Genomic DNA, 8,267 nt, shown 5'->3' with positions numbered 1-8,267 from the left:
TTGAATCTATCCCAGTTATTGATCCTTGCTTTTATTTCTTGTGCTATGGGAGTCCTGTTAAGGAAGTCTGATCCTAAGCCAACAAGGTGAAGATTTGGATCTACTTTTTCTTCTATAAGATTCAGGGTCTCTGGTCTGATTCCGAGGTCTGATCCATTGTGAGTTGAGTTTTGTGCAGGGTGAGAGATAGGGGTTTAGTTTCATTTAGTTGCATATGGATTTCCAGTTTTCCCAGCACCATTTGTTGAAGAGAATATCTTTTCTCCATTGCATTTTTTTGGCACCTTTATCTAGTATGAGAAAATTGTATTTATTTGGGTTTGTGTCCGTGTCCTCTATTCTGTACCATTGATCTACCTGTCTATTTGGGTGCCAATACCATGCTGTTTTTGTTACTATTGCTTTGTAGTATAGTTGAAGTTCTGGTATTGCGATACCCCCTGTTTCATTCTTCCTGTTAAGGATTGCTTTAGCTATTCTGGGTTTCTTATTCTTCCAGATGAATTTCATGATTGCTTGCTCTATTTCTGTGAGGTACGTCATTGGGATTTTAATTGGAATTGCATTGAATCTGTATAGCACTTTTGGTAGTATGGCCATTTTGACAATATTAATTCTGCCTATCCAAGAAATTGGGAGATCTTTCCATCTTCTAATGTCTTCCTTAATTTCTTTCTTCAGTGTTTTGTAGTTTTCATTGTAGACATCTTTTACCTCTTTGGTAAGATTGATACCCAAGTATTTTATTTTTTTTGAAGCTATTGCAAATGGAGTTGTTTTCCTCATTTCCCTTTCAGCTGTTTCATCGCTTGCGTATAAAAATGCTATAGATTTATGCGTGTTGATTTTATAGCCTGCTGTTTTGCTGAATTCATTGATGAGATCTAGAAGTTTTCTGGAGGAGGTTTTTGGATCCTCTAAATATAGAATCATGTCATCCGCAAATAGTGACAGCTTAAGTTTCTCTTCTCCTATTCGTATCCCTTTAATTTCTTTAGTCTGCCTAATTGCTCTGGCTAGAGTTTCGAGGACAATGTTGAATAGAAGTGGTGAAAGAGGACATCCCTGTCTTGTTCCCATTTTTAAAGGGAATGGTTTCAGTTTTTCTCCATTAAGAATGATGTTGGCCATGGGCTTAGCATGAATAGCCTTTACAATGTTCAGGTATGTTCCTACTATCCCTATTTTTTCTAGTGTTTTCAGCATGAAGGGGTGTTGTATTTTGTCAAATGCTTTTTCTGCGTCAATTGAATTAACCATATGATTCTTATCCTTAAGTCTATTGACATGATGGATTATGTTTATTGATTTACGGATGTTAAACCATCCTTGCGTTCCAGGAATGAACCCCACTTGATCGTGGTGCACAATTTTCTTAATATGTTTTTGGATACGGTTTGCCAATATTTTGTTAAGGATCTTAGCATCTATATTCATCAAGGATATTGGTCTAAAATTTTCTTTCCTTTATGTGTCTTTTCCTGGTTTGGGTATGAGGGTGATATTAGCTTCATAGAATGAGTTTGGTAGGGTACCCTCCTTTTCTATTCCCTGGAATACTTTGAGAAGTATTGGAATGAGTTCTTCTTTGAAGGTCTTGTAGAACTCGGCTGAGAATCCGTCTGGTCCTGGGCTTTTCTTGGATGGTAGATTTTTAATGGCTTCTTCTATTTCATTGCTTGATATTGATCTGTTTAAATCGTGTAAGTCCTCCTGGTTCAGTTTGGGAGGAGCGTATGTCTCTAGAAATTTGTCAATGTCTTCAGTAGTTTCTATTTTGTTGGAATACAGATTTTCAAAGTAGCTTCTCATTATGTTCTGTATCTCAGAGGTGTCTGTTGTGATATTTCCTTTTGCATCATGTATTTTAGTAATTTGAGTCTTCTCTCTCCTTCTCTTTGTTAGTGTGGCTAAGGGTTTATCTATTGTGTTTACTTTCTCAAAGAACCAGCTTTTTGTTATGTCAATTTTTTGAATAGTTTCTTTTGTTTCAATTTCATTGATTTCAGCTCTGATTTTAATTATTTCCTGTCTTCTACTACTTTTGCTGTTATTCTGTTCTTCTTTTTCTAGGGCTTTGAGCTGTAATGATAGGTCATTTAATTGTTGACTTTTCATTCTTTTCTGGAATGTGCTCCATGCAATGAATTTTCCTCTTAGTACCACTTTCATAGTGTCCCAGGGATTTTGATATGTTGTATCATCATTCTCATTGACCTCTAAGAATTTTTTAATCTCCTCCCTGAAGTTTTTTGTTATCCATGTTTCATTCAATAGCATATTATTTAGTCTCCAAGTGTTGGAGTAATTTTCTTTTTTTACTTTGTCGTTGATTTCTACTCTCAGTCCATTATGATCTGATAGAACACAAGGCAGTATCTCTATTTTTTTGCATTTCCTAAGGGCTGCTTTGTGGCATAACATATGGTCTATTTTTGAGAAGGTTCCATATGCTGCTGAGAAGAAAGTGTATCTGCTCGTTGATGGATGGAATATTCTATATATGTCTATTAAGTCTAGGTTATTAATTGTGTTATTGAGTTCTATGGTTTCTTTGGTTGGATTTTGTTTGGAAGATCTATCTAGTGGTGACAGCGGTGCATTAAAGTCACCCAGAATTATTGTGTTGTGGTCTATGTGATTCTTGAAATTGAGAAGGATTTGTTTGCTGTACAGGGATGCACCATTGTTTGGGGCATAAATATTTACTATCGTTATGTCTTCCTGATTTATGGTTCCCTTAAGCAGTATGAAATGTCCTTCTTTATCCCTTCTGACTAACTTTGGCTTGAAGTCCACTTTATCTGATAATAAGGATGGAAACCCCTGCTTTTTTACTGGGTCCATGTGCGTGGTAGTTTTTTCCCATTCTTTCACCTTTAGTCTTTTTCTATGTCTTTTCTATGAGATGAGTCTCTTGCAGGCAGCATATTGTTGGGTCTTTCTTTTTAATCCATTCTGCCAGTCTGTGTCTTTTGATTGATGAGTTTAGGCCATTAACGTTCAGGGTTATTATTGAGAAATGATTTGTATTCCCAGTCATTTGGCTTATTTTAGGTTTTTAAGTTGGCTTGGTTTCTCCTTTGAGTGGTTTTTCTCTAAGGTAGTTCCTCACTTTGCTGACCTCCATTGTTGTTTTTCATTTCCTCCTCATGGAATATTTTGTTGAGAACATTCTGTAGTGCAGGCTTTCTATTTGTAAATTCTTTTAACTTTTATTTATCATGGAAGGATTTTATTTCATCTTCAAATCTGAAAGTTACTTTTGCTGGGTGTAGGATTCTGGTTGGCAACCATGTTCTTTCAGAGCTTGAAATATGTTGGTCCAGGCCCTTCTAGCTTTTAGAGTCTGGGTTGAGGAGTCGGCTGCTATACGTATTGGTCTCCCCCTATATGTAATCTGATGCTTTTCTCTCGTGGCCTTCAAAATCCTATCTTTATTTTGAATGTTAGGCATTTTCATTATAATGTGCCTTGGTGTGGGTCTGTTGTGATTCTGTGCATTTGGTGTTCTGTAAGCCTCTTGTATTTGATTTTCCATTTCATTCTTCAGGTTTGGGAAATTTTCTGATATTATTTCATTGAATAGGTTGTTCATTCCTTTGGTTTGTATCTCTGTGCCTTCCTCAATCCCAATAATTCTTAAATTTGGTCTTTTCATGTTGTCCCATAGTTCTTGGAGATTCTGTTCATGATTTCTTACCATCTTCTCTGTTTGGGTGACTTCATTTTCAAGATTAAATATTTTGTCTTCATTGTCTGAGGTTCTGTCTTCCAAGTGGTCTAGTCTGTTGGTGATGCTTTCCATTGAGTTTTTTATTTGGTTTATTGTCTCCTTCATTTCAAGGATTTCCGTTTGGGTTTTTTTGAGAATCTCTATCTCTTTGTTGAAATGATCTTTTGCTTCCTGCAGGTGCTCTTTCAGCTTATTGGTATTATCATTCATTGCCTGCATTTGCTCTCTTATCTCATCCTTTGCTTCGCGAATCATCTGAATCATGTATAATCTGAAGTCCTTTTCTGACATTTCTTCTAACATACTGACTGTCACTGGATTCTATTACTATAGAATCTAGATTTGTTTGGATCATTTTCTTCCCTTGTTTTTTCATGTTGTTCATGTATCTTCCCCTCTAGCGCTGCAGATCTGGGGTATTGCAGATTTCCTCCTATAGACTTATAGTGGCCCTATAGGTGTCCAAAACCGTTTCTTTAAGGGGAGATCAATATTAGCAGTACCCAAATCAGACACTATGCAATCCTAGACCAAATAGCCCCTATGGGGACAATAACATCATGTAAATAAGGGAGAAAGCGACTCTGAGGGAACAGGTAAACAGAAGGAAAAGAAAGCAAGAAACATAAAGAAATAAAAACTTAAATATTTTTTTAAAAAAGGAGAAAAAAGAAAATCTACTGTATAATAGCCATATACTAATGAAACCTCCCAGTGTTCAGTAGCCTGATGTATGAGAGGTACCTGAGAATGGGCTTCAAGCCTCCAGTAGGCGTCGCAAGATGGGATTTGCCCCACCCAAAGATCGGAGCTATGGCTTCCAGGATTATCCAAGATGGCTGCTCTGGCTTCCAAATGTGTTGGCAAATGGGGAGCTGCAGCTCAGGGGTGGACGTGGTCAGCTGGAGGTCCTGGAGACAGGATGCAGTTGGTCCGGCAGTGGTCCTGGAGGTCGGGTGTGTGTGGTGTGGTTGTGGGATCCAGGAGGCCAGGTGCAAGCAGTTGGTCTGGGTTCCCGGTGATAGGGCGCAGTAAGTTGGTCTGGGAGTCCTGGCGGCAGAGAGCAGTCAGTTGATGTGAGGGCTCCAGAAACAGGGAGTGATCGGTTGGGCTGAGGGATCCTGGAGACGGGACTCAGTCAGTCTGGCCAGGGGTCCTACAAGGCCTGGCTGTTGTCTCAAAATGGCGGCAGCCATGTGTAATCAAACCTGCAGGTACTGTAACAGCGAACTTCCAGGCAACAGCAGGCAGCTGGTTCTCCACTGGCGGTCTGCGGTCAGTCTGCTGGCAGCTGTCGGTCGATCGGGAGGTGAACCTCGAGCATTGGGTGATGGATGGGGGTAAGGCAGGCGATGGACAGGCGAGAGGCAGGCAAATGGCGGATGATAGACGCCTGACAGTGAGCAATCTGCTCTCAAAAAAGGCGTCGATATGCTGGCAGATTGCAGGTGATCACAGCAGACAAATGGGGTAAAGAGCAGGGGATCGATAAGCAGCAAAAACTGCCTCACCGAGAAACAGATATCCTCTGCTTGAATCTGGCGTTGCGGAGCGACAAGGAACGCAGCCTCCCTCTAGACCGCCCATGAAGAGTTTTTATTGGTTATTTTGTCTAATGGCCCTCCATTTGGGTCTATCTTATATATTTTTATGACTGAACTGAGGTTATTCTTTTTGGAAGAGGATCATGGAAATAAAGTGTCCTCAAGTCCTTCATATCACAGGATTCATGTTGATGTCTTATTTATTACTTGATGGCACCAGCCTTGATCACTTGCTTAAGGTGGTTTCTATTAGATTTTTCCATGTTTATTATAGTTTTCCTTTTTTAGTTAATAGATATCTTGGAGATACTTTGAGCATAAGCAAATTGTTTATCCTTAAATTCACCTACTAGTTTTTTTAAAAATATTTTTATTTGTAGATGGACACAATATTTTATTTATTTGTTTTTATGTAGTGCTAAGGATCGGACCCAGTGTCTCACACATGCTAGGCAAACGCTCCACCACTGAGCCACTACCCCAGCCCTCACCTGCTACTTTGAGTGGCTCTTCTCCACAACAGCTGTTATTCTGATGCTTTTGAGTGATGACTTTTCTATTTCCCTTTCTTTCTACATTTATTATTGGAACTCTTTTGGGAATGCCTGTCTCCTCTCCCCCATTCATTTAATTGATTACTTATAGTATGGACTCATGGATGTTTATTTCTCCTCTCTCTCTCTGTCCCTCTGCCTCACCCCACCCCACCGCAGATTTCCTTACTTTTGGGGACTGACCAGAAGATGTTCCCAGCTTTTTTTTTTTTTTTTTTTTTTTTTAATGGTACTGGAGATTGAACCCAGGGACACTTTACCACCGAGCTACATCCTAAGCCCTTTTTGGTTTTTGTTTTGAGGCCAGGTCCCACTACTAAGTTGCTTAGGGCCTTGCTAAATTGCAGAGGCTGGCCTTGAACTTGCAATCTCCTACCTAACCTACCAAATCACTGGGATTGCAGGCATGCATCACCCACCAGCTCAACTCATTTATGATCTCCCTGTCTCAGCTTTGGAACCAATCATTTCTCCAAGGGGCCCTCACTGGAAATTAGTTCTTGAAATTCAAGATCTGGGTGCTATCTTTTTTATCTTTTTACACATTTTGAATAGTAGTGTTGTGAGGTAGTTAGCTAAGGTGTGAAGACTTGCTGTATGAGTCCGTTTTGTGCTGTCATAATAGAATACCTGAGCCTGGGTAATTTATTTTTTTTAATATTTTTTGGTTTTTGATGGACTTTTATTTATCTTTATGCGGTGCTGAGGATTGAACCCAGTGCCTCACACATGCCAGGCAAGCTCTCTTCCACTGAGCCACAACCCCAGCCCAGACTAGGTAATTTATAATGAATAATAATTTTCTGGGCATGGTGGCACATGGCTGTAATCCCACTGACTCTGGAGGATTGCAAATTCAAGGCCAACCTCAGCAACTTTGCAAGGCCCTTTCTCAAAATGAAAAACAAAAAGGACTGGGGATGTAGCTCTGTGGTAAAGCACCCCTGCGTTCAATTCTCAGTATCACCCCCCCCCAAAAAAAAAAAAAAAAAGTATTGACTCACCCTTCTGGAGTCTAAAGTTCAAGATCAAGGTGATTGCAAGGGCCTTCATGCTGCATCATTATTTAACTAAGGCAGAAGGGCAAAGAGACAAAAGGGAACCAAACTCACCCTTTTATGATGGCATTAGTCCCACCCATAAGGACAGAGTCCTCAAGGCCTAATCACCTCTCAGAGGTCCCATTTCATAATAATGTTATAAAAGCAATTAAATTGCAACATGTTAAAGGGTTAGAGAGTCAAACCTTAGCACTTGGCATCAGCAGGAAGAATTAACATGATTACCTTCAACATATTTCTCACCTTAGCTTTTTTTTTTTAAAAAAAACCATAGATTGAACCCAAGGGTGCTTTATCACTGAGCTACATCCACAGTCCAGTCCTTGCTATTTTTTGAGACAGGGGCTCACTGAGTTTCTGAGAATATTGCTAAATTTCTAAGGCTGGCCTTGAACTTGGGATTCTCCTATGTCAACCTCTAGAGTTGCTGGGATTATAGGCCTATACCACCATAACCTGCTTCCCACCTTAGCCTTCCTTGCTTTACTTTTATAGGACTCTTCCTTAGGACCAATGTTTTCCCTCCCTCCTTTCCTTCCTACCCTCCTTTATTCCTTCCCTCCCTTCTTTACCCAGAGGTTGGCGCTTGCAAAGCACAGGATCTACCACTGAGCTACACCCGCAGCCCGCAATAATGCTTTCTTTCTTTAAGAACAGGTGGAAGAGGCGGTCTTAAATTACAAATTTGCATTACTGTCTCTTTTCCCCAACTCTGCAAAAAAAAGAAAAAAAAAAAAACATTTTAAATGCAGGAAGTCCTCAAGGCCTAATTACTTCTCACTTCTTAATTACAAGAATTTATAATGGCAATTAAATTTCACTGTTATGGATTGGTGACTTATTTGAAAGAAATTGACCCAAAGCACCATTTCCAATTTTTTTTTTTATTTTACTTTTTGCAGTGTTGGACATTGGACCCAGAGTTTTGTGCATGCTATGCAAGCACTTCTATCACTGAGCTTCACCCCATCCCTCCCTTTGTGTTTCTTTCTATAAGGTTTTTACACCTGGGAAAATTGTGCCATAAAAAGATTTAGAGTGTGTGTGTGTGTGTGTACTAGAGAGAGAGAGAGGGAGAGATGATGGAAAGGGAAAAGAGAAAAGAATATCAGTATATCTGGACTACAGATTCATTCTCAGTTCAAGTTTAGAAGTGGGGAGAGTTGGAGATTGAAAACTTGGAAATTGCCGATGTTTTTGAAAAGTCTTGTGTACCCCCTAAAAGTATTTGTGTTTGTTATTCCAGGTAATCAGTAATGCAAGCCACAAATACTAATAGAGCTGTTATTTAGAAGGTTCTATACAAAGACATAAAAATTCAACAATACTTCCTTTGGAGTTCACTATCTAATTGGCGAGATTAGATAAACAA

This window comes from Sciurus vulgaris (assembly GCF_902686455.1).
Source record: "Sciurus vulgaris genome assembly, chromosome: 6".
Taxonomy (NCBI): domain Eukaryota; kingdom Metazoa; phylum Chordata; class Mammalia; order Rodentia; family Sciuridae; genus Sciurus; species Sciurus vulgaris.
The sequence above is the reverse complement of the archived record's forward strand: the minus strand, read 5'-3'. Positions refer to the sequence as shown.